This window comes from Capricornis sumatraensis, chromosome 5 (assembly GCF_032405125.1).
Source record: "Capricornis sumatraensis isolate serow.1 chromosome 5, serow.2, whole genome shotgun sequence".
Taxonomy (NCBI): Eukaryota; Metazoa; Chordata; class Mammalia; order Artiodactyla; family Bovidae; genus Capricornis; species Capricornis sumatraensis.
The window spans coordinates 85,805,926-85,833,544 of NC_091073.1; the positions used below are offsets into that span (position 1 = coordinate 85,805,926).

At 37.3% G+C, this 27,619-nt stretch overlaps 1 protein-coding gene across 2 annotated transcripts in view; it reads right to left on the reverse strand.

The window, feature by feature from the left end:
- The window catches only part of CDK13 (cyclin dependent kinase 13), a 126,600-nt gene that overhangs the window by 49,166 nt on the left and 49,815 nt on the right, over window positions 1-27,619 (reverse strand). The window lies entirely within an intron of this gene.

Here is a 27,619-nt window from a genome sequence, read left to right on the forward strand (position 1 = left end):
GTAGAATAAAACATTTTCCTTATTATTCACTGACCAAACAGTTAAGAGTCTGTTTAAAGCAATAACAGCAAAACTGAGTTGAGTGATTACAGCTTGTGGATAAGTAAAATGAGTAACAATAATGTTATAAGGGATACGAGGGAGGAAATGGGAATCCTCTGTTATGAGCTACCTAAAGATCCTCTGGAGGAGAGCATGGCAACCCAATCCTGTATTCATGCCTGGAACATCTCATGGATAGAGGAACCTAGTGGACTATGGTCCACAGGGTCACAAAGACTATCGGACACAACTGAACCATGAACTCATGCATACAACCTAAAGTAGTATAATGTTATTTTAAAGAGAACTTGGACCAACTGTAAATGTATATTGCAAACACAAGCTCAACTAAAAAAAATGTTTTTACGGATTTATATCCTCAGAAAAGAGAAGAAACAGAGTTATATAAAAAGACAAAGATAAGAGAAGGCAGAAAAAGAATAGAAGAAAAACAAGCAAGGGTAACTAATAGAAAACAAAACAAATTACAGTCGATAATAACTCAGATACATCAACAAGTACTTTAAATGCCAATGGTCTAAAATACACCAATTATTCAGAGCAGAATGTTGTACTGAATTTTTTAAAAGGCCCAACCCAATTGTATGTTGTCTACAAAAAAAAATCCACTTTAAACATAAAGACCAACATGGTAATACTAAGAAAAAGAAAGCAGGAGAAACTATGTTAAACTTCAGATAGAGCTGAGTTAAGAGCAAAGGAAGTCAACAGGAATAAAGTGGAGAATTACATAATGAATGCTCATCACATAAAGGAATCAATTCTCCAAAACATGTGTATAATGTGTATAATCCTAGTAACAGTGTCAAAACTCTCCATTGCAGTTGGACACTTCAAGACCCCTCTAAGATTAACTGGCAAATTCAGTACAAAGAAATTAGTAAGAACATATGTGAACACCACTATCAGTCAGCTGGATCTAATTTATGTCTGTATGATTCAACAACAGCAGAATAAATGCATCTTCTCAATTCCCCATGAAACATTCACCAAGACAGACCCAGTTACACACATAAAATACACTTAAGCAAATTTAAAAGAATAGAAACCATACAAAGTATGCTATCAGACCACAATGGAATTAAACTAGAAATCAGTAACAGAAAGATAGCTGAAAAACTGCAAAATACATTTAAAAAAATTTTTTTCTAAATAACGTGAGTTAAAGGAGAAATCTAAAAATTAATTTTTAAATATTTTGAAGTAAATAAAACACACTTTACCAAAACACTTGGGATACAGCAAAGCTACCACTTAGGGCAAAATTATAGCACAGAATATATGTATATGTTTTATTGATTTAGATGTTCTTTTATAAAATCAATTACCTCTGCATCCACCCAAGGAATTAGAAAAAGAGCTAAGTAAGCAGAAGAGAAATAATAAAAATTGAAACAGAAATCAGTGATATTGAAAATGGGAAATCAATACAAAAAGAAAAATCAGTGAAACTGAAAACTGATCCTCTGAAAGAACAATATAATTGGTAAGGCTCTAATCACGTTAACTAAGGGAAAAGAGAGGAAAACTACTAATTACTAATATCAGAAATGAAAGAAGGGACACATCACTATTGCTCCCTCAAACATTAAAAGCATAGCAAAGGAATATATGAACAACTCTATGACCACAAGCTGTATATTCTAGATGACATGAACCAACAACTAGAAAGACACAACCTACCAAAACTCAAACAGTGACAAACAGATCATCTTAATAGGCTCAAATCTATTGTAGAAAATTAATAATTAATAGCCTTTCAAAACAGAAAGCATAGACCCAAACAGCTTGACTGGCGAATTTCACCAAACATTTAAGGAAGACATTATATCAGTTCTCTAAAACCTCTTCCAGAAAATACACGAAGAGCTAAAAAATACTACTTCCTAACTCATTCCAAAAGGCCAGCATTACTCTAATACCAGAACTAGACACCATTTTCAACAACAGAGCAAAGCCGTTTTGGTGGAAAAATGGAGTCTTCAACAAAGGCTGTTTAACAAGTGGACATAGACATTCCAAGAACAAAAAAGAAAAAAAGAATCTAGATACAGACCTTAAACACTTCACAAAAATTAACTCAAGACAGATCATAGACCTAAGGGTAAAATGCAAAACTAAAAAACTTCTACTGCTGCTAAATCACTTCAGTCGTGTCTGACTCTGCAACCCCAAAGACCAGCCTCCTCTGTCCACAGGATTCTCTAGGCAAGAATACTGGAGTGGGTTGCCATTTCCTTCTCCCAAAAAACTCCTAGAAGATAACAAAACAGAAAACCCCTGACAATGACACCAAAATTGCAACCAGGGAAAAAGAAATGGGGTTCTTGTGAAGGAAGCAGGACTTGATTAAAATTAAGAACTTCAGCTCTGCAAAAACACAATTAAGAGAATAAAAAGACAAGCCAGACTGGGGAAAGTCTTTTTTAAATGTATCTGATAAGGTCTGGTATACAACACGTGTGGTTTCCTGGTGGCTCAAACAGTAAAGAATCTGCCTACAATGTGGGAGACCTGGATTCGACCCCTGGGTTGGGAAAAATCCCCTAAAGGAGGGTATGGCAACACTTGCCTAGAGAATCCTCACGGACAGAGGAGCCTGGTGGGCTGTACAGTCCATGGGGTTGCAAAGAGTCTGACACAACCAAGTGACTAAGCACAGCACAGCACATACGACATATACAAAGAAACGTAACAACTCAATAATAAGAAAACAACAGTAGCAATGAGAGACAAGAAGCCTTTCTTAGGTGAACAATGCAAAGAAATAAAGGAAAACAATAGAATGGGAAAGAGACCTCTTCAAGAAAATCAGAGATATCAAGGGAAAATTTCATGCAAAGATGACAACCATGAAGCACAGAAACGGCAAGGACCTAACAGAAGCAGAAGATGCTAAAAAGAGGTGGCAAGAGTACATAGCAGAACTATACAAAAAAGGTCTTAATGACCCGGAGTTAACCACAAAGGTGTGGCTACTCACCTAGACCCAGACATCTTGAAGTGTGAAGTCAAGCGGGCCTTAGGAAGCAAAACAAAGCTAGTCGAGGTGATGGAATTCCAGCTGAAGTATTTCAAAGCCTAAAAGATGAGGCTGTTAAAGGGATGCACTCAATGTGTCAGCAAATTTGGAAAACTCAGCGCAGCCACAGGTTTAGAAAAGGTCAGTTTTCATTTCACTCCCAAAGAATGGCAATGCCAAAGAATGTACAAACTACTATACAGCTGTACTCATTTCACATGCTAGCAAAGTGATGCTCAAAATCCTTCAAGTTAGGCTTCAACAAGTTAGGCTTCAGAAGCACCTGAATCAAGAACTTCTAAGTGTACAAGCCAGATTTAAAAAAGGCAGAGGAACCAAAGATCAAATTGCCAAAATCAGTTGAATCACAGAGAAAGCAAGGAAACTCCAGAAAAATATCTATTTATACCTCAATAACTATGGAAAAGCCTTTGACTGTGTGGATCACAACAAACTATGGAAAATTTTTAAACAGAGGGAAATACCAGACCATCTTACCCATCTCCTGAGAAAGCTGTAAGACAAGAAGCAAGAGTTAGAATCTAACGGCAGAAAGTAAAGAGGAACTAAAGAGTCTCTTGATGAGGATCAAAGAGGAGAATGAAAAAACTGGCTTAAAACTCAACATTCAAAAAACAAAGATCATGGTATCCAATCCCATCACTTCATGGTAAATAGATGGAGAAATGTGGGAAGAGTCACAGACTAGATTTTCTTGGGCTCCAAAATCACTGCGGATGGGGACTACAGCCAGGAAATTAAAAGACGCTTGCTCTTTGCAAGAAAAGCAATAACAAACTTAAACAGTATATTAAAAAGAGACATCAGTTTGCTGACAAAGGTCCGATAGTGAAAGCTATGGTTTTTCCAGTAGTCACGTATGGATGTGAGATTTGGATCGTAAAGAAGGCTGAGCGCCAAAGAACTGATGCTTTAGAACTGTGGTACTAGAGAAGACCCTTGAGAGTCCCTTGGACAGCAAGGAGATCAAACCAGTCGATCCAAAAGGAAATCAATCCTGAATATTCATTGGAAGAACTGATGCTGAAGCTCCAATAATTTGGCCACCTGATGTGAATAGCTGACTCACTGGAAAAGACCCTGATGCTGGGAAAGATTGAGGGCAGGAGAAGAGGATGACCAAGGATGAGATGGTTAGATAGCATCACAAATTCAATGGACATGAATTTTAGCAAACTCCAGGAGACAGTGAAAGACAGGGAAGTCTGGGGTGCTAAAGTTCATGCTGTCACAAAGAGTCGGACACAACTTAGGGACTGAACAACAAGAAAACAAAAAGCCTAATTTAAAAATGAGTGAAAGATCTGAAGATACTTCACCAAAGAAAAGAAACAGATGGCAAATAAGGACACGAATATCATCATATTTCAACGAGAAAGGCAAATTAAAACAACAATGTCGTACATACTTAGAATGACAAAAATCTGTAACACTGACAATGCCAAATGCTGGTGAGGACATGGAGCAACAAACTCACTCACTGCTTGTGGAAATGCAAACACATCCACTTTTGAAGACAGTTTGGAAATATCTTACAAAAGCAAACATACTCTTAGATACAATCCAGTAACTTCACTCCTTGATATCTACCCAAAGAGGTCTGAAACTTTTATTTACATAGAAACTCTCACATGAATGTTTATAGCTGCTTTATTCTTAATTGTAAAAACTTGGAAGCAACCAAGATATCTCTTAGTAGGTGAACGGGTAAATACATCCAGACAATAGAATACTGATCAGCATTAAAAACAAATGAGGTATAAAGCTATGAAAATTCATGCAGCAAATTTAAATCTCTATTACTAAGTGAAAGAAGCCAATCTGTAAAGGCTACATACTATGTATTTCCAACTTTGATGATCTTTTGGAAGAGGTAAAACTACACAGACAGTAAAAAAATAATAAAAAAATAAAAACCAAGTGTTTGCTAGGGATGGGGTGGAGGTGGGCAATGAAAGGTGGACGCTGGGATTTTTAACGCAGTGACAGTATTGTGTGTGTGTGTGTGTGTGTGTGTGTGTGTGTGCATGCGTGTGCGTGCATGCGCACGCCTGTTAGATTCTCTGTGGGGCTTTCTGTGGGCCTTTGTCTTTACCTCTTTGTCTTGTCCCTTTCTGTGGCTCTATCAAACTGTTTTTGTTGGGACTGACTGCCTGGCTCTCTCTCAGTTTATATACTTAAATGTAGTTTTTTATTATTTAAACTATTTCCATTTCTGTGCATAGACAAAGGTCTTGAAGATATATAACAGGCTATTAACCCTGAGCTGGGCAAAGTAGCAAGAGAAGGGAAATTAGTTTTTTCTTTATATATATTATTTCAATGATTATTTTAAAAACTCATTTTATTTTTCTACTTCTTATAGAAGAACTTCATTTTCAAAAGAAAAATATTAAAGAATTTACAGTTAAAAAAAGAATTTACAGTTAACAGTCCTTAAAATACAGAATTTCTAAATTTAGGAAAAGTTGATGACATTCTACAATCATAGTTAAAGCAATAAAATGCAATGAAAGCACCCTAGGGGGAATAAATTATAGTGTTACTTGCAGTTCTGATCACCTTCACTGAGTAATAAGTAGAGTCATCATTTCTCACTGTAATTAGGTTGAATCCCTTAAATGTCTACTTCTCCAAAAGGTCCAGAACAACACTTGACAGAAGACAACTCAAGCATCTGAGGCCTGGGAATCACAACTGGAAAAACAGTAGAAGCCCTCCCATCAACCTCAGAACAGCCCTGTGCTACTGCGGCATTCTAGGACCACAAGATATTTAAGAGGGACCTCCTTAATCGAAACCTCTCATCCAAGTTTCAGTTAAACTTGGACTACTTCTACAATTCAAAGTACAATGATTTGATCAAAAAAGGTAATTTATCAATTTCCTAAACAGTCTATTTTGTTTGGGGTACGGAGCAAAAACAGCTTTCAAAATCCTATGGCAAGGTTCCCTCTCTCCACCTCTCTGTGCTGGCTCTATCCTCAGACCCCATACTGTCTCAAGGTGATTCCTACAGCAATAGCCCCTTCTTGCTCTCAGGTGCACAGGTTACAGGTAAGAGACCTCACTGACTATACATGCAGTTGTTGCAGTGAAAGTTGCTCAGTGATGACCAACTCTTCGCAACCCCATGGATTATACAGTCCATGGCATTCTCTAGGCCAGGAGCCTGGAGCGGGTAGCCTTTCCTTTCTCCAGGAGATCTTCCCAAACCAGGGATCAAACCCAGGTCTTCTACATTGCAGGCAGATTCTTTACCAGCTGAGCCACAAGAGAAACTGAAGAATACTGCAGTGAGTAGCCTATCCCTTCTCCAGTGGATCTTCCCAACCCAGGAATTGAACCAGGGTCTCCTGCATTGCAGGCGGATTCTTTACAACATGGAACCTTAGGAAAAGTCTCAAATCCGTGGACAGAAAGACTGTAAGGCTCTAACTAGCCAAACCTGAGTGACATATATCTAGGGAGCCAGAAGTGAAGTCAGCTCCACAGTTTCATGGACAAAGAAGAGATAAAAAGCTAGAACCTCAAAAACAAACAAAAAAGCTCAAGGCTATTATAGGAAGTAAAGTAAGTAGGGTAAATTGGTAGGAGATGCCAAAATACATTCAATACAGTAACTACCTACTCCAAAGAAGGGCGAATATCAAGCTATATTCATGAAAGTTGAGAGCTTATCAAGCTATATTAAATCTAGAAAATAATGTACAAATCCAATTCACTTTCAAGAAACTCATGTAAAGCCAGAGACAAATAACAAAAAAACTTTGTGAAGTACAAAATTCATTCAATTCCTGTTACCCCAAGTATCTGTAAAAATAGACAAATCTTACGAGTATATAACAGTTGTCAGAAAATCCCATTACACACTAAAATGAACTAAAATCCCCAAATCGGAAATTTGGTAACTGAAAACCCCAGAATGAAATGAACTTAAACCTTATGAACAAGCCCAGTGATGGAAGATGAGTCAGTAAACAATTATTACATTCACTAAAATAAAACATTAAAGTCACAGCATTAAAAAAAAAGGATACTGGAATTTCCTAGTGGTAAGTTCCTGCCCGGTGGATAAGACTCCGCCTACCAATACAGGGGACATGGGTTCAATCCCGGGTCTGAGAAGAGTTCACAAGGCACAGGGCAACTAAGCCTGTACACCACAACCAATGAAGCCCAGGCGCCTAGAGCCTGTGCTATGCAATAAAAGACACTGCGATGAGAAGCCCGCACTCCGCAACAGAGCCCTCTCACTACAACTAGAAAAAGCCTGCACGCAGCAAAGAAGACTCAGCGCAATCAAAACAAATTTTTTTTAAAAAGGCTATCAATGTAACTTGCCACATTCTATATTAAAAATGGTCAATAACTCCATTATTCTATGACTCAGTATGTTTGGCTGCCAGTTCCCACCTATCCTAGAGATACAGACTACTAATTTAAATGGGAAAAAAAGGACAAAACCAGTGCATAACCTTTACATTGCTTACCAGAACAGGTTATTTCTCAATCTTCTTATGTTACACTCTAGTGTATATCTTTGGATTTGACGTAAAGCCAATGAACTGACTGTGTATAACTTAGCTATCTCCTCTCCGAGTAAGCTCCTGAGTTCTGAAAGTGGAATTTTCTTAGTTTCTTTCTTTTTTATGATATTCTAAGTTCGAGTACATTTTATGTTAAGTAGGTTCTTGGCAAACCTCCTGCTGGTTACTGGTTTACCCATGTGCAGGCACAAGTATATCTCCAAAGAGCCATGGGAAACCAGGAAGCCTCTCCAGCTACGAACAACTGCCTCTCCAAGCCACACTCAGTGAGAATGGAACAGACAGTATGGATAGTGTAACTAGGGTCTCTGATGACATCCTGAAGCCACTGAATCAACTTACCCTGAACCCTGCTCAACCTCTGGACCTCTTCTTATGAAAGTTAAGAGATGTCCACACAGTTTAAACCATTCCAACTGGATTTTCTGTTACTCTGCTGAAATCACTCTAACACAAGTGAGATGGCTAATTCTACATGTAAACTCAGCTACTCTACAGTACCCAGATGCTTGCTTAAAACCAGTCTAGATGTTGTTGTGTACAGGTATTTTAGATTTAATTAACTTTTATATCAGTAGATTTTGAGGAGAGTCTTCAGATGAAATCTTCAGAGAATGGACTGTGGTCCCTTAAAGAAGAAAGATTCTGTTCCAGACTGCCTTTGAACTCAAGACTGCAACAACTACTCCTGCCAGAATTTCCAGCTTGCCAGAAGGCCTTATAAATGACAGACCTGTTGGGCTCTACAATCATGTGACCCAATTCCTTAAAATCAATCTTTCTCTCTCTCTCTCTCTCTCTCTCTCTCTCTCTATATATATATATATATATATGTACTAAAGGTTTTATTTCTTGAAGCAATAAGCTCAACAGTTTTCCTTATATTTATTACATTTAGAGAACAAAGTTGTTTTTTTAAATAGATTTGATATTATTGGTTAATAATAATAAACTGCATATATTCAGAAGGTAAAATTTAAGTAGTTTTCACATAGGTATTATACACTTGTAAGACTGACTATGGCTACAATTAAGATAATGAATATATCTATCACCCCCACAGGTTTCCCAGTACTCCCAGAATACATTTTTAAAACAAAAATTGGATTAAACCTAATATCTTCATTTGGGAACTTTCTCCAGTTCATAATATAGAGGGTAAACAATTTTCCTCATTATCATTTAATTTTTACATAATTTTAAGAGCTATATGGTATTCCACAGTAATAATATGCCCTAGTTCTGTTTAAGAATCCTTCATTGTTAGATAACTGTTTCTAACATTTTGCTACTATAAGCAATGCCACGAAGAACAGTTTCACAGCTTTATCTATATAAAGTCATGATTACTTCCTTCTATGCTTCTTTTGAAAATACAGTTATTTATTTATTGGTTCCACGGGGTTTTCCTTGCTGTGCACGGGCTTTCTCTAGCTGCACTGACTGGGGTCTACTCTTCATGTGTTGCATGGGCTTCTCACTGTGGTGGCTTCCCTTGTTGCAGAGCACAGGCTCTAGGCACACGGACTTCAGCAGGTGCGGCACATGGACTAAAGTAGCTGTGGCTCACAGGCACTAGGGGGCTGGCTGAGTAGTTGTGGCACAGGAGCCTAGTTGCTGCGAGGCATGTGGAATCCTCGCAGACCAGGGACTGAACCTGGGACCCCTGCAGTGGCAGGCAGATTCCTATCCACTGTACCACCAGGCAAGTCCCCTTATATGGTTCTAAAAATAGAATAGCTGATTTATAGGACACATTATCTTTTAAGAAATAATCATAATATCAACATCAAATATTTACACATCATTTAGTATGTGTCACACACTGTACCCTTAACTACGCTCTGAAAGTTATACCAATTTTCACTCTCAAGCATTACATAAACATACCCATCTATGATCCTATCAATAAGTTTTTAAAAATCCCTGCCCTCCCCCAAATGAAGCCCAATGTAATCCCAGTCAAATCTCCATACTATTAAGTTTTCACACCTCATCTCCACCTAAATGCATAAAAATACATAAGACCTTCTTGTAAGGAGGAAAGGAGAAGAAATCTTTATTTACAGAAATTAAAAGGTAATATAAGGTTGCAATAATTGAAACAATGTGGTATGGTAACAGAACATGCAAAAGGATCAATAAATAAGGAGAGTACAGAACATAAGGGAACTTGATTAAAGATAGCAGAACAGAATAAAATAAAAATGATTTAAATATCTAAAAATTTGAAACTAAAACAGAAGTTGAAAAAAACTTCACAAAAACATTCTCGTAATTTTCTACAAGGCTACTACGCATAAGACAAATCACTTTCCCTCAAAAAGCCCAAAACTGACAGAATGACCATATAAAAAATATAAAATAACAAAGAATATAGAACAAGTTAAAGGCAAGCAACAGAATGGGAAAAATTAACTAGGATATATGAAACACACGAACCATTAACATCTATATTTTAATAAATCTCCCCAGATGGTAAGAAAATGTCAAAGGAACAAGCAATTCACAGAAGAAATGGCAAAAAACATGAAAAAAATATTTAGCCTCATGAGTAACAAATAAGCATTTTTTTCTCTTGTGTATTGGACAAAAAATGTAAAATCAATAATGAACCGTGACTCATTAAACAAGGCATTCACACAAAATTATAATGAATATGTAAATTGGTATAAGCTTTTTTATATGTTAAATTGGCTGTAATTAGTAGCATTAAAAAGCTGTATCATTTAACCTAACAATTCCACTTTTAAGAATGTATCTATAGACTCAAGAAACATACACAGATATACATTCAATGGTGTTCCACAAAGCATTACTAAAAGAAGCTAAAAACCAACAGCCTCAATGCCTATTTACAGAGGAAAGTCTAATAAAATATATCCAAATTACAAAACTACAGAACAAAAATGGCTGTATGATATAGAAAAAATGTCTATTTCACAGAATACTGATTATGTCAACTTAATGATTAAATAAGGTGCATACTTTTTCACACACACACACACAAATGCCTGCCAAGAAACTAAAATGAGGGAGCCATTTGGCGTCTCTTTGATGTGCTGTGCTGTGCTGTGCTGTGCTAGCCACTCAATCACGTCCGACTGTGAAACTCCACTGACTGTAGCCCACCGGGCTCCTCTGTCCATGGGATTCTCCAAGCAAGAACACTGTAGTGGGTTGCCATGCCCTCCTCCAGGGTATCTTCCCAACTAGGGGATCAAACCCAGGTTTCCCACACATTGCAGGTGGATTCTTTACCATCTGAGCCACCAGGAAAGCCTTTCAGTTCAGTTCAGTCGCTCAGTTGTGTCCGACTCTTTGCGACCCATGTATCGCAGCACACCAGGCCTCCCTGTCCATCACCAACTCCCGGAGTTCACTCAAACTCACGTCCATACAGTCGGTGATGCCATCCAGCCATCTCATCCTCTGTCGTCCCCTTCTCCTCCTGCCCCCAATCCCTCCCAGCATCAGTCTTTTCCAATGAGTCAAGTCTTCGCATGAGGTGGCCAAAGTACTGGAGTTTCAGCTTTGGCATCATTCCCTTGAAAGAAATCCCAGGGCTGATCTCCTTCAGAATGGACTGGTTGGATCTCCTTGCAGTCTAAGGGACTCTCAAGAGTCTTCTCCAACACCACAGTTCAAAAGCATCAATTCTTCGGCGCTCAGCTTTCTTCACAGTCCAACTCTCACATCTATACATGACCACTGGAAAAACCATAGCCTTGACTAGACGGACCGTTGTTGGCAAAGTAATGTTTCTGCTTTTGAATATGCTATCTAGGTTGGTCATAACTTTCCTTCCAAGGAGTAAGCGTCTTTTAATTTCATGGCTGCTGTTGGCCAAATGTCAGAGCATCTATGTCTATGTCTCTATTCTACTCATTTATGATCTTTATTTCTACATTTCCAGGGCTTTAATTCACCAGATACATTAATTTTTTTATAATTCTATGAAGAATCAGGTGAGAGAAGTTCACCAGTTTTTGACAGGTAAAAAATATGTTGTACTTAAATTACGTTTCCTTTATGTATGTGTGTGCTCAGTGGATCAGTCATATCTGACTCGTCGACCCCATGGAGTGTAGTCTGCCAAGACCCTCTGTCCATGGGCTTTTACGGGCAAGAATACTGGAGAGAGTTGCCATTTCCTATTCCAGGGGATCTTCCCAACCCAGGGATCAAACCCACATTTCCTGCATCGGCAGCTAAATATTTTTGCCAGATATTTACTAGAAATTATTGGGGATTTTGTTCCTGGTTTATGTCTTCTACTAAACCTTTTCCGAGCTATAAAGGAAAACTGCCTATATGTTAACTAGTATGGAGGCTGACACTACAGTAAGCATAAAAAATGGCAAACTACTACAGAGGTGAAAATACTTCACATATTATCCCATTTAAGCTTCACAATTACTCAACAAGTATTATCTCCTTGTAACACAGAGGCTCAAGAAACACTAAGTAATTTGCCCATTATCACACACCTACTAAATGGCAAGAGTAAAACAATCCCTCAGCCTGAGTATCCCATCTCCTTTTCATCATGAAGCAAAATGGGTTATTTGCTTTCTCAGAGAGGGCTCAAAAGCCACAGAGCAATCTAACAGCTGTCTTTTAGTTCATTCCCTTTCCCTACCACAGAATTTAACTGCAGACTTCTTTCAGCTTACTGACAGCCATAGCCATCTATGGCTTCTGCAACTGGCATCTGTCCTACTGAGTTTTACCCTTTCGACTTTCTTTTGACTGCTTGGGTTTGATCCAACCAAAGAACTCTGGGGCTTGCTTCCCATGTGGTGCTAGTGGTAAAGAACTCATCTGCCAATGCAGGAGACTTAAGAGACATGAGTTCGATCCCTGGGTCAGGAAGATTCCCTGGAAAAGGAAATGGTAACCCACTCCAGTAATCTTGCCTGGAGAATCTCATGGGGAGAGGACCCTGGTGAGCTACCGTCTGTGGGGTCACAAAAAGTCAGACACAACTGAAGTGACTTCACACAAAAAATTCACTTTTTAACTTCTGGTGAGTTAACCAGTCAATCACAGCTGATCAGATGTGACAAGTTTTTTACTCTTCTTAACAACTTTTGCTGTTAATAATTAGAGACTATTTTTAAGCTTTCAGGAAAGTTTCTTTACTTCAACTTCTGGGTCAGCACCATTCCTGATATCTGATCTCCACATAGTCAAGTTTCACTAAAGACTAAAACTAAAATATTCATTTCTCCCAAACATCTACCCTCTGTGTTTGATTATAAACAATTATTGTATTATTGATCTATTTCTGCTCTCATAATCAACCACCAAGCTATGATAACAGCAAACTTTATTGTGTGCTTATTATGTGGAAATGTCTAGGTTTAGCACTTCACACAGTTTGTCTCATTTGATACAACAAACCTATGAGTTAGGTAATTATTATATCATTTTCCAGGTGAGGAAAACAGAGAAGACATAATAGTGCAAGAAGCACAGATTCCAACTATGCTCTCAACCATTACACTAGTTCCCATTACTATTACCTTATAACATCTACCTCAAAATAACCTATTTCTTATTCAGCTACTCAGGAAATAATAGCAGGGAAACGGAATCCCCACACCCCTTCCACATCTATCTACCCCTTACCTACTTTCCTACAGATTCCTTTTAAACTACTGACAATCCTCTTGCCATACATCACCTCCTAATGGGCACCTATAGATTCTGATCTATGTACGTTACCTCTATATTTCAACACATGAGGCTAACTCTTTATTTCCTGTAACTCAAAGAAGGAAGTCATTACTAGTCAAGATTTCAATTTTTTTTCCTTTAAAAGCACTATTTGTGTTTTACTGATGTAATAACTAAAAGTATCTTCCTATAACTTTTCCTGATCACACAAAATTCACAATCATGAAAGGTTCATTTAGTTATTCTGGAACAGAAAACAATATAGTATTTGTTTCATAAATATTTTTCACCTCAATTCAACTCAACAAACCCTAAGCAATAACATAAGAAACACACCGTGAGCAAGAAAACCAGATTGCAGGATACTTTTCATATAAATCACTAAAAAGATGAACAGTCAAGATGGCCATCATTAAAAAGTTTACAAATAACAAATGCTGGAGAGGGTGTGGAGGAAAGCGAACCCTTCTCCACTGTTGTTGGGAATGAAACTGATGCAACCACTATGGAGCAAGGGGCCAGAGGTAGTATCAATCATCAATGACCAATAAGTTAATAATCAATTTTGGCTATGTAATGAAGCCTGCACAAAAATAAAACAACAGCAACAACCGAAAAAACAGGGGCCAAGGGTTTTTCAAGAGTTTTCCCCTTTAGGGAAGCAGTATGCTTCCCTGTGTACCATGTCAGACCCTAAGCTTCACAAAGACAGAAACTCCCCCTTTTGGACCCTCACCATATGTATCTGTTCATCTGATTGTTGATTCATGTCGCTTAATATCAAGTTGTAATAAATCTGTAATCCAGTGAATAAATGAAGTTTCCTGAGTTCTTTGAGCTGTTATAGCAAGTTAAATGAACCCAAGGAGGGGGTTGTGGAAACTTCTGATTTATAGCTGGTTGGTCAGAAGTGCTGGTAACAACCTGGGATTGTGACCAGCATCTGAAGTAGAGTGCAGTTTTGCAGGACTGAACCCTACACCTTTGGAATCTGCTTCTACCTTCCAGTAGACAGTGTCAGAACTGAGACACCAGCAGGGGGCTTTAAGAATTGACTCTTGAGGTGGGGAACCCGACACACACACACACAGACACACACAGACACACACATATACAGACACACACACACACACACACGAACTGGGTCCAACAACCCTTTCACAAAGGTTACTCAGATTTATCATTGCTCTGCTTTTTTCTCCCCTTTGAGGAATGTGTTCATTTCCTCTAAGTTGTTAACATTATGAATATAAACTTGTCATAATTCCTGTATCATTTTAACATCTGTAGGGTTGGAAGTGATATTCCCACTTTCGAAGAATCACATATTGGTTTTATTGTTTTTTAATCTATTACCATATTTGTTTTCTAGTTCACTGATTTCCACTCTTTTCTTGCTTTTATTTACTTGGAGTTTAATTTGTTCTTTGTCTAGATTCCTGAGATTGCAGTTTAGATCACTGTGATATGGATATATACAAACAAGATTGGCCATGAGCTGATAATTGGTAAAAGCGGGCCATGGGTACATGGAGTATTATTTCATTCTACTATTTTTAAACTTACACATAGGTCTGATATTTTACATTATACTTTTTAAATAAAACAAACAAACCTTTTTCTGCAAAAATCAATGTTGGAATTTTCGTAAGAGTTGCCCTGAATTTGCGGACTACCTTGGGTAGTATTACTACCTTAAAACTATTAAGTCTTCTAATCCATAAACACAAATATCTGTAATTTATTGGTGTCCTTAACTTCTTGTCTTGTAATTTTGAGTGTAAAACATTTTCATTTCCTTGACTAATTTATTCCTGGTATTCTTTATGATGCTATTGTAAATAGAATTGTTTTATACATTTTTAAATTCGTATTTTTCACTGTTAAAGAGTACAGAAATGCAACTGATTGTTGGATGTTGGTTTTATTCCCTGCTACTCTGCTGCATTCATTCATTAATTCTGTGTGCATGTGTGTGTGAAACATTTAGAGTTTTCAACACATAAAATCATGCTATCTATGAACAGACATAATTTTACTTCTTTTCCTATTTGGGCATCTATTTTTTTTCTTGCTCTGACTGGGACTTCTATCACCATGCTGAACAGAAGCATCAAAAGCAGGTACAGGTATATCCCTTTTTAGAAAGTTCATTTTACACCACTTTGCTTTTTATAGAAGACCTACATTAGTATCTGTTTTTGCTAACTGAAAGAGGATTTTTGCTGTTACCAAAAAAGGTAAAAAGCAAAAATAGCATTCAGTATTGATTTTACACTGATCCATTACAGAGGCAGAATCCACTCTGAGCAATCAAGAGTGGCACTACCAAGCTCCTTCCCTCACAACTATACTCACAGTCCTAGCATCAGGCTGCCATAACTATGCTTTATCTCAATTTATTTTTTTATTTTATTAGCAAGATGTGTCCTAAAGTAATGGTTTCTTCCCTTTACACCATTTGGTTTACAGAAGGCTTCACAAGACCCCTCAGTTTTCACATAGCATGGGGAAACTATAGTCTTGTCTTCTACATGATTTTACAAAAGTTTTCAGTCTTTAATCACTAAGCATGATGTTAGCTGTGGAATTTTCATATATGCTCTTTAATATGTTGACACAGTTTCCTTCTATTCCTAGTCTGTTGACTGTTTTTATTATATAAAAGTGCATTAAACGGCCAAATGCTTTTTCTCTTTTTGAGAAATAAAGACTAAGAGACTAAGACAAATGTTTAGTCTTGATTGAGATTATCATGTGATTTTTCTTCCCCTTCACTGTAATAATGTAATATATTACATTGATTTTAATACACTGAATCATCTTTGCAATCCAAGAATAAATCTCACTTGATCATAAATCCTTCCAAAACATTGATGAATTTAGTTTGTTGAATATTCATCAAAAGTATTAGTCTATAGTTTTCTTGTAGTCTTTGCCGAAATTTGGTAAGAGAGCAATGCTAGGCTTAGAGAATGAATCTGAAGTATTTCTCCTGTTAAATTTTTTGGAAAAGTCTGGACAGGACTGGTGTTAATTCGTCATTAAATTTTTTGACAGAAATCATCAGCAAGACCATCTGGACCTGGGCATTTTTTGTTGAAAATTTTTTTCTGTGTTGTGAAATATGAACAAAATCTGTACTTAGTTAATAATACCATATCCCATGTTAATTTCATGGGTTGCTTTTTTTTTTTTCCAGCAACATGGTATCTCTTTATATTCTCAGAATTGGGTTAGAAGTTTCAAGCTTCATTTAAATTTTTTATTTAAAGATAACTAACATAATAAACTTCGTAGATTTTTAGCAGTAATACTAAATGCCTAAATACATGGAATTATATCAAAGTTTGAGTGAATATAAATTAGAAATCTAGCAAACTATTCATACTAACTCAAACAAGTGGTATCAAAATGTCATAAATATTTTGGCTAGGCAAAAATTCCTCAGTTTTCTGAAACATATATTATACATACTATTTATATACATAAATATTTATGCAAAATCTTTTCTACTTTCTTGATAAAGGGTTGAGAAAGAACATCAAAAAAAAGAGAGACGGAGAACCTGGAAAACAAAAACTAAATGAAATGGCAACACTGAATATAAAATAGAAAAAGTGAAATAAAAGTAAAGTCATACAGTCCAATTCTTTTTAAACATGGCTGCTCATTAGAAATACATCTGGAACCTTGGAGAAAGAAGCAATACTTGGGCATTTGTATTTTTCAAAATTTTCCAAGATAATCCTGATATGCATCTGGATTTTTAAAAGTGATTACAGGTTTTTCTATTAAATGCTAGTTTTAGTGATAAAGAATTCAATGATTTTCTGTTGACCAATCATAACACAATGGTACTAAGCAAATAGTTACCTAATCAAAGTAAGAAAAGATTTAATCAATTTTCACAACCAATAGCCAGGCAAAAATCAAAAGATAACTATAATTGCAAGCCATAACGGAAACATGACTAACCTAACAAGAGAAAATAATTACATACAATTTAAGGGGTTAAGTAGAGTGATGTGGTAAGTGGAAGTGCATACACGCACATTTTCATCCACACAGCCAATCTATGTCTTTTGATTGGTATATTGAATCTATTTACCTTTAAGATAATGATCAGTATTTATCATCCTATTACCATTTTCTAAATTGTTTTGGGGTTATTTTCTGTAGGTCTTCTTCTCTTTGTGTTTCTTGGCTAGAGGAGTTCCTTTAGCATTTGTTGTAAATAGCTGGTTCAGTAGTGTTACATTCTCCTAACTTTTGCTTGTCTGGAAAGCTTTTGATTTCTCCATCAAATCTGAACTAGAGCCTTGCTAGGTAGAGTATTCTTGTTGTAGGTTCTTCCCTTTCATCACTTTAAACAAATCATGCCATTCCCTTCTGGTTTGTAGAGTTTCCGGTGAGAAATCAGTTGATAATAGTATGGAAGGTTCCTTGTATGTTACTTTTTGTTTTTCCCTTGTTGGTTTTAATATTTTATCTTTCTCTCTAATTTTTGTCAGTTTGATTACTGTCTGTCTCGGTGTGCTCCTACTTGGATTTATCCTGCCTGGGACTCTCAGCACTTCCTGGACTTGATTATCTATTTCCTTTCTCATGATAGGGTAGTTTCCAGCTATTATCTCTTAAAATATTTTCTTGGGTCCTCTCTCTCTCTCTCTCTTCTCCTCCTGGCACCTCAATAATGCAAATTTTGTCCCAAAGGTCTCTTAAGCTATTTTCATTTTTTTCATTTTTTCTAAATTCTGTTCTGTGGTAGTGATTTCCATCATTCTTCTTCCAGGTTACTTATTTGTTCTTCTGCCTCAGTTATTCAGCTATTGACTCCTTCCAGTGTAACGTTCATCTCTGTTTGTTCTTTAGTTCTTCTAGGTCTTTGGTAAACATTTCTTCCATGTTCTCCATTCTGGATCATCTTCACTATCATTATTCTGAATTCTTTTTCTAGAATGCTGCCTATCTCCACTTCATTCAGTTGTTTTTCTGGAGTTTTACCTTGTCCCCTCATCTGGGACTTAACTCTCTGATTTTTCATTCTAGGTAACTTTCAGTAATGTGGTTTTCGTACTAGCAGTTATGGGAATATGGTTCTTCTTGCTTTTGTTTAACAGAAGATGAGGCTAACAGGTTTGTGTAAGCTTCCTGAGAGGAGGGACTGGATGGGAAAAACTAGGTCTTGCTCTGGTGGGCAGAGCCTTGTCTATTGCTTTGTTAATAAAGCTTTAATCCAATTATCTGCATATGGGTAGGGTTTCCCTCCTTCTCTGTTAGCTGTTTGGCCTGAGGTGACCCAGCCCTCGGCTCTATGGTAGGGTTAATGGCAAGCTCCAAGAGGAATTACTTCACAGGGCACCTTTCAGGACTGCTGCTTCCAGTGCCCCCATCCCCACAGCAAGCCACCGCTGAACCACACCTCTATAGGAGACCCTCCAACACTAGCAGGTAGGTCTGGTTCAGTCTCCTGAAGGGTCACTGCTCCTTTCCCCTGGATCTTGGTGTACACAACATTTTGTCTGTGCCTTCCAAGAGTGGAGTTTCTGTTTTCCCCATGCTATGGAAGACTAATCTGTAACCAAATCCCACTGGTCTTCAAGCTCAGATTCCCTGGGGATTCCCAGTCCCTTTGCTGGATCCCCAGGCTGGGAAGCTTGACATGGGGCTCTGAACCTTCACAACAATGAGAGAAGTTCTTTGGTATTACTGTTCTCCAGTTTGTTGCTTGCTCATCCAGCAGGTATGGGATTTGATTTTATCATTACTGTGCCCCTCCTACCATCTTACTGTAGCTTCTTTGTCTTTGGACATAGGGTATCTTTTCTTGGTGGGTTCCAGTGTCCTCCTGTTGATGTCTGTTCAACACCTAGTTGTGACTGAACCGGAAGTCTAGAGATTTTTTTTTTTTAGTACAGATTCATCTCTTTAACAGTTACATGTTTATTTAGATTTTCTATTTCCTCATGATTCTTGGTAGGTTCTGTGCTTTTATGAATGACTGCATTTCATCTAAGTTACCCAATTTGTTGGTGTAAGTACTTCAACCTTTCAATGGCAGAGTAATACTCAACTGTATAAATATAACAGACTTTGCTTATCTATTCATCAACTGATTCACATTCGGGTTCTTTACAAAAACTGATTCACATTTGGGTTCTTTACACTTTGGAACTACTGTGAATTATCCTGCTATGAACATCGGTATACAAGTTGTTGTGTAGACTTATGTTTTTATTTCTACTGGATATATCCTTAGGAGTAGAAGCTGTTCTGGGTCACAAATAATTTGAGGAAATGCCAAGATGCTTCTCAAAGTAGTCCACTGTACCATTTTACAGTCCACCAATAATATACGAGTCTTCCAATTTCTCCACATCTCCCCTTACACTTGTTATTACTTATCCTTTTAATTATGGTCAACTGATAGTATGAATTTTGATCAGTATTTCCCTAATGACTATGACGTTGAACATCTCTTCATATGCTTATAGGCCATTTGCATATCTTCTTCAGAGAAATGTCCACCGAAATCCTTTGCATTTAGTTCTAAGAGTTCTTTATATAGTCTAGATACAAGTCTCTTATCAGATATATGATTTATAAATTTCTCCCATTGTGAGTTCTCTTTTCACTTTTACAATGGGTCCACCAAAGGAAAAAAGTTTTAAATTTTCATTATGTCCAGTAAATTATTTTTTCCTTTGGTTTCTCCTTTTAGTGTCGTAACTAAGGTGGCTCTGGCCAATCCAAGGCCATGAAGTTTACTCCTAGATTTTCTTCTAACAGTTTTATATGGTTTTAGCTCTTATATTTAGGTTCCTGATCCATTTTCAGTTAATTACTGTGTATAATGTGAGAAAGGGGTCCAATTTCATTCTTTTACATGTGGATAGATACTCACTTGACCCAGCACTAATTGCTAAAAAACTTAATTCTTTTCCATAGACTTGTCCTGGTATCTTCATAAAAAAATCAACTGACCGTAACTATGAGAGTCTGTTTCTAGACTCTCAATTGTATTTCACTGATCTCTATATTTATCTTAAAGCCAGTACCACATAGTCCTGATCATTCTAGTTTTGTAGTAATATTTGAGATCTCTTTGTATGAACCCTCCAATTTTGTTTTTCTAATTTTTTTTTTGTTTTACTAGTTCACCTTTTGAATTTTCATATGAATCTTATGATTAACATGTCAGTTTCTGTAAGGAAGCCAGCTGGGAAACTGAACAGAAATACATACAGAAACTGAACAGAATACATACATCACATTGGGGAGTATTATGAATCTGATCCAATGTCTTGCCATTTATTTAGGTCTTAATATTTTTTCAATGATATTTCCCAGTTTTCAGGGCACAAAGACTTAAAACTTTTTGGTCAATTTACTCCTAGATATTTTATTCTTTTTAATGCTAATGTAAATTAAAGTTTTCTTAATTTCACTCTAGACAGTTCACTACTTGTGTAAAGAAAAACAGATTTCTGTATATTGGTCTTCTGCCACCTTCCTGACTGCATTTATTAGATCTAACAGATTTTTTGTGGATTACACAGAATATTCTGTACTGTGTATACATGCAAACACACACACACACAAACTGATTAGAGTTGGTTTTACTTCCTCCTTTCCAACTGGTTACTTTTTATTTCATTTTTTTACCTAATTGCCCTGGTAATGTTGACTAGAAGTGGCAAGAGCAGACATCCTTATTTTTCACAGATGCCCTTTAACAAGTGGAGGCAGTTCCCTTTTTTCCTATTCTGTTCTATTGCTGCCCTACTTTTCAGAGTGTAAATGGACACAAAACTGCCTGGAAAACAACACGATTATGTGTCAAGAAATTTCAAAAGTTCAAATCCTTTGACCTAGTAATCCCATTTCTATAATGAGGTTAAGGGAATAATCAGATGCAAATAAGTTTTATACAAAAAGACATACGGACTCACTGACTGTTAGAATTATACATGCTTATTATACAGAATCTTTTATCACTCACTACTTCATTTCTCATCAAACCTATAATTCAGAACTTGTTATGACTTTTTCTAGCAGATAAATTCCTATGTCTGGTTAAAGGTATATGAAAAGCTACAGTAACTACTAGAATTTTCCAATAAACTCTTCAGTATAGGAAACAGTAGTTGAAATGCCTGAAAGAAATAAAATGTGCGACAATGGAAGAACGAAATATGGTCTATCCAAGTGACACTATGCGAATAAAAAAGCAAGTTATCAATGACAGAAGCAGAACTTCAGTTTGGGAATAAATAATCATATGTATAGAGAAAAGAGATATTAGGAAAACTACAGAAAATTTCAGTAGTGATAATATCTGGGTCATTTTATTCTTTATGTGTTATCTCCCAAATTTAAACCAGTAAGCATAACTATTTTAATCAAGTAAAGAAAGTTTAATATTTTTCTTTCTCCTCCTCTGCCTCACTAAAAAGTTGCTATTGTTGGTCAGTCCTTAAGTTGTGTCCAACTTTGCAACATGGACTGCATGCAGCACACCATGCTTCCCTGTCCTTCACTACTCCTGGGGTTTGCTCAAACTCATGCCCATTAAGTCGGTGATGCCATCCAACCATCTCATCCTCTGTCATCCCCTTTTCCTCGTGCCTTCAATCTCTCCCAGCATCAGGGTCTTCTCCAATGAGTCAATCCTTTGCATGAGGTGGCCAAAGTACTGGAGCTGCGGCATCAGGGCTTCCAATGAGTATTCAAGGTTGATTTCCTTTAGGACTGACTGGTTGGATCTCCTTGCAGTCCAAGGGACTCTCAAAAGTCTTCTCCAGCACCACAGTTCAAAAGCATCAATTCTTCAGCACCCAGCCTTCTTTATGGTCCAACTCACATCTGTACACAACTACTGGAAAAACCATAGCTTTGACTATACAGACCTTTGTCAGCAAATTGTTATCTCTGCTTTTTAATATGCTATTTAGGTTTGTCATAGCTTTTCTTCTAAGTAGCAAGAATCTTTTAATTTCATGGCTGCAGTTACCGTGATTTTGGAGCCCAAAAAAATAAAGTCTGTCACAGTTTCCATTTCCCCTCATCTATTTGCCATGAAGTGGTGGGGCTAGATGCCATGATCTTAGTTTTTTGAATGCTGAGTTTTAAGCCAGCTTGTTCACTCTCCTCTTTCACCTTCATCAAGAGGCTCTTTAGTTCCTCTTCACTTTCTGTCATTAGAGTGGCATCATCTGCATATCTGAGACTGTTATTTCTTCTGACAATCTTGATTCCAGCTTGAGTTATCCAGCTCAGCAGTTCTCATGATATACTCTGCCTCACTCAAAAAAAGTTACTAATTCTAAATAGTAGTAGAGCTACACAAAACTATACATCCCTGGTCTAGACACCTTAATTGGAAATTTCACATAAAATATCAGATACAAATAAATTTAACATCTGAGACAAGTTTTCTCATTTATATGACAAAACTAATACCATACTACAGGCAGTCCTCCAATGTAGGAGACACAAGAGATGCAGGTTCAATCTCTGGGTTGCAAAGATTGCCTGGAGTAGGAAATAGCAACGCACTCCAGGATATCTGCCTGGAAAATCCCATGGACAGAGTGGCCTGGTGCACTAAAGTCTATAGGGTCACAAAGAGTCAGACACTACTGAGCACATACACAGCAGTATATAAAAAATTTAAACTTACAAATGACTTTCAACCCTGCATCAATAACCTGCTGCAGACTGCACCATTACAGGAAAATTGTACTTTTAACACAACAACCAGTTCATTACTTTTTTAAGTTGGGAAAAAAGAAGACAGAGTATAGAGTTAGTAGGTGCAGACTCCTTAACCAAGTTTCTCCTGCTTATTAGATAAGATTCCACAGCCTGTATTTAAATTTTTTCACTTCTCTTGAAAACTCACCACCTACAACTGAAATTTTAGCAATTACAAATTAACAGAGGAAAATTTCTGGGCAGAAATAAGCTTGTCATTCATGTATTAGTTTGTTCTAGTTCTAGCAAGCACTAACCCGTCTGGTTCCCAGAAGCTCAGTTGATTCACAGACCAGATGTTTTCCTTTCCTTTGTATATCTCAAGCACTGTTCATTAGAACTTGCTGATTTGATGGAAATATTCTGTAGTCAGGAAGATCCGCTGGAGAAGGGATAGGCTATCCACTCCAGTATTCTTGGGCTTCCCTTGTGGCTCAGCTGGTATATAATCCGCCTGCAATGTGGGAGACCTCAGTTCGATCCCTGGGTTGGGAAGATCCCCAGGAGGAAGGCATGGCAACCCAATCCAGTATTCTTGCCTGGACAATCTCCATGGACAGAGTAGCCTGTTGGGCTACAGTCCATAGGGTCGCAGAGAGTCAGACACAACTGAATGACCAAGCACAGCACATGGAGATCAATAACTGTAGTTTTTACTTTATCCTTCATATAACTGTAAAACAAAAAGTCTCCTCTACTCAGAGAATTACAAACTGCATTAAAAATTTTAATTGAACATTATTAAATTCATTCAGAAAGTATTCTGTAAATTCATAATCCTCAGTTGAAAGGAGAAAATAACAAAGCAAAGCTTCTGCTGCAAAATAATTCATAGCTTAGTTGACTTTGTATGCACACAAGAGTACTAAAACTGAAACAAGTAATCGCATCCCACCACAGAAACTAAAGATCTAGAGGTACAGAAAATGTTTTCTTATACCTCACATTAAAAATAAAAAGACTATAAAAGACAAAAAGTTCAGAGAGTCCCTCAAAGATAATTAAAAAGAAATGGAATTGCTTAAAGATGAAAAAAGAATTAGGAAAAAAATTCAGAATTAGTTAGTCTCTCCTACATTCCCTCAGTTAATTCAGAAAAGCCTCCTTCAGCCTCTATGTGATCCTGCACAAAACTATACCCACAGTGAAACCACTTAATGTTGTTTTCTTAAGGACACTGTGGTGGAAAATGGGAAGACCGGCCAGGCAGTTCAGTCGCTCAGCTGTGTCCAACATTTTGCAACCCAATGGACTGTAGCACACCAGGCTTCCCTGTCCATCACCAACTCCTGGAACCTTCTCAAACTCACGTCCATTGAGTCGGTGATGCCATCCAACCATCTCATCCTCTGTCATCCCCTTCTCCTCCCACCTTCAATCTTTTCCAGCATCAGGGTCTTTTCTAATGAGTCAGCTCTTTGCATGAGGTGGCCAAAGCACTGGAGCTTCAGTTTCAACATCAGTCCTTCCAAAGAATACCAGGACTGATTTCCTTTAGGACTGACTGGTTTGATCTCCTTGCAGTCCAAAGGACTCTCAAGAGTCTTCAACATCACAGTTTAAAAGTATCAATTCTTCAGCACTCAGCTTTCTTTATGGTCCACCTCTCAACATCCATACATGACCACTGGAAAAACTGTAGCTTTTTGACTAGATGGACCTTTGTCTGCAAAGTAATGTCTCTGCTTTTAAATATGCTATCTAGGTTGGTCATAGCTTTTCTTCCAAGGAACCAGCATCTTTTAATTTCATGGCTGCAGTCACCATCTGCAGTGATTTGGGAGCCCAAGAAAATAGTCTGTCACTGTTTCCATTGTTTCCCCAAGTATCTGCCATGAAGTGATGGGACTGGATGTCAGGATCTTCATTTTTTTGAATGTTGAGCTTTAAGCCAGCTTTTTCACACTCCCCTTTCATATTCATTAAGAGGCTCTTTAGCTACTCTTTGCTTTCTCTCATAAGGCCAGGTAAAGCTCAATAAACAACACTCAGGTAGAGACCTAGAGAAATGAGAAACTAGCCTTCAAACCATGTGTGTGTGTGTGTGTGCGCAAATGTGTGTGCGTTGGGGTTAGAGAGGTATATGCCAGTGTAAAGAAAGGCTGCAGGGCAAAGAAGTGCACTTGCCTATCTGACCAAACAAGCAATGTGACTTGAGTTTGGTGAGCAATCAGAAAAACTGATTTGGGCTGGGCCTGGGAAAATAAACAAGGATGTGATCCACAGATCAGAAAAAATAGAAGTCCAGGATATGTTACAGGAAAAGTACTATATAAACTTGGCTATAGTACAAGATTAATAAAAACCAAAATTTGTCACCACCCTCATTCATAAAATCTTAATTCTCACTACACAGTAAGGGAAGTATTTCCCTTTAAAGGGTGAAGAAATACAGGCTCAGAAGGGCTAAAGACCTTATTAAAAAGCGAAGTCTCTATCTCAGACATTCCAACTGAAGTCAAACAGGTCTCCTTTCTACTACACTGTAAAAAAATAATGATCTAACATGAAAAAGGCAAACTGGGTTGAAAGTCAGGCTAAGAAATTAGCTTTATTATGGGGAAAAAACTAATGAAAAAGTGATGTCAATTAAAAAGATGATTCTGATGCTCTCCATAAGAAATACAGAATACTTTCAAACATAGGTTCCTTCATAAGAAATGGTTACTATATATAACATTAATCATTTTTATACTTTGGTCCCTAGAAGAATAAGATGGTGGATGTGTATAGCTGTGGATGGGAGGAGGCTAAGAATCATGCTCAATCAGAACATACCTACTTTAACCTATTTTATACCAGATTTTGTTTAAAAACGAATTCTGCTCTTTGAAAACCAATCAGGGTGTCAATCTTGGTTCCAAAATCTTACTCTGAAGATCTAAAACCTATTGGAGGTAGAGCATTTCTTTTACCCATCATATATCCTGTAATAACTACTTTTTAGCTACTTCAAAAAGCAGGCTAATGTCTTTTCAGCTCTTTTTGATAAAAGTCAACCATATACTACTATAGTTTATCAAAAAGCAATTTCAGGTTAAAATTTTTGTCTCCACACTTTTAGAAATAATATATATACCTGCCATAGACTTTACTTGTAAGTTGAGACATTTTAACATTAAAAATGTAAGGTAAACATATTCTACCACTACTACTATAAACTGCTTCTCAATCACTAAAAAATAAAGACTAAAAATTATATAGCATAGATATAGATATGTTAGATAGCATATTAAAAAGCAGAGATATTACTTTGCCAACAAAGGTCCATCTAGTCAAGGCTATGGTTTTTCCAGTGGTCATGTATGGATGTAAGAGTTGTACTGTAAAGAAAGCTGAGCACCAAAGAACTGATGCTTTTGAACTGTGGTGTTGGAGAAGACTCTTGAGATTCCCCTGGACTGCAAGGAGACCCAACCAGTCTATCAGTCCTAGGTGTTTATTGGAAGGACAGATACTGAGGCTGAAACTCCAATACTCTGGCCACCTCATGTGAAGAGTTGACTCACTGGAAAAGACCCTGATGCCAGGAGGGATTGGGGGCAGGAGGAGAAAAGGACAACAGAGGATGAGATAGCTGGATGGCATCACTGACTCGATGCACATGAGTTTTGGTGAACTCTGGGAGCTGGTGATGGACAGGAAGGCCTGGCGTGCTGCGATTCATGGAGCGCAAAGAGTTGGACACGACTGAGTGACTGAACTAACTAAAAATTATATATTGAGCCCCCCAAAACAAATATTACTAGTGAATGCTTTACGTGTAATACTGGTAAGTATGCTTCGACGTTTACTTACGTGACTTGAAAACCAGTAAGGTAATACATGTAAAATAATTCAACACAGCTATTTTTAAAATACAGTTTGACAACCAAACTGAAAAATGGCAGAAGACCTAAACAGACATTTCTCCAAAGATGACATATAGGTGGCCAACAGTCACATGAAAAGATGCTCAACATCACTAATTACTAGAGAAGAGCAAATCAAAACTACCGTGAGGTACCTACCTCATACCAGTTCAAAATGACCAGCATTAAAAAGTCTACAAATAACTTGCTAGAGAGGGTGTGGAGAAAAGGGAACCCTCCTGCACTGTTGGTGGGAATGTAAGTTGGTGCAGCCACTACGGAAAATTGTATGGAGGTTCCTCAGAAAAGTAAAATAGAGTTACCCTATGATCCAGCAATCTGATTCCTGGGTATATATCCAGACAAAACTACAATTCAGAAAGATACGTGCACCCCAATGTTTACAGCAGCACTATTTACAACAGCCATGACATGGAAACACAAATGTCCACTGACAGATGAACAGAAAAGAAGATGTGGTATATATACATACCACTCAGACATAGAAAAGAATGAAAGAATGCCGCTTATAGCAACATGGATGGACCTAGAGATGATCATACTAAGTGAAGTCATACAAAGACAAATATCACATGGTATCATTTACATGTGGAATCTAAAACGTGACACAGTGAACTTACCTACAAAACAAAACAGACTCACAGACATAG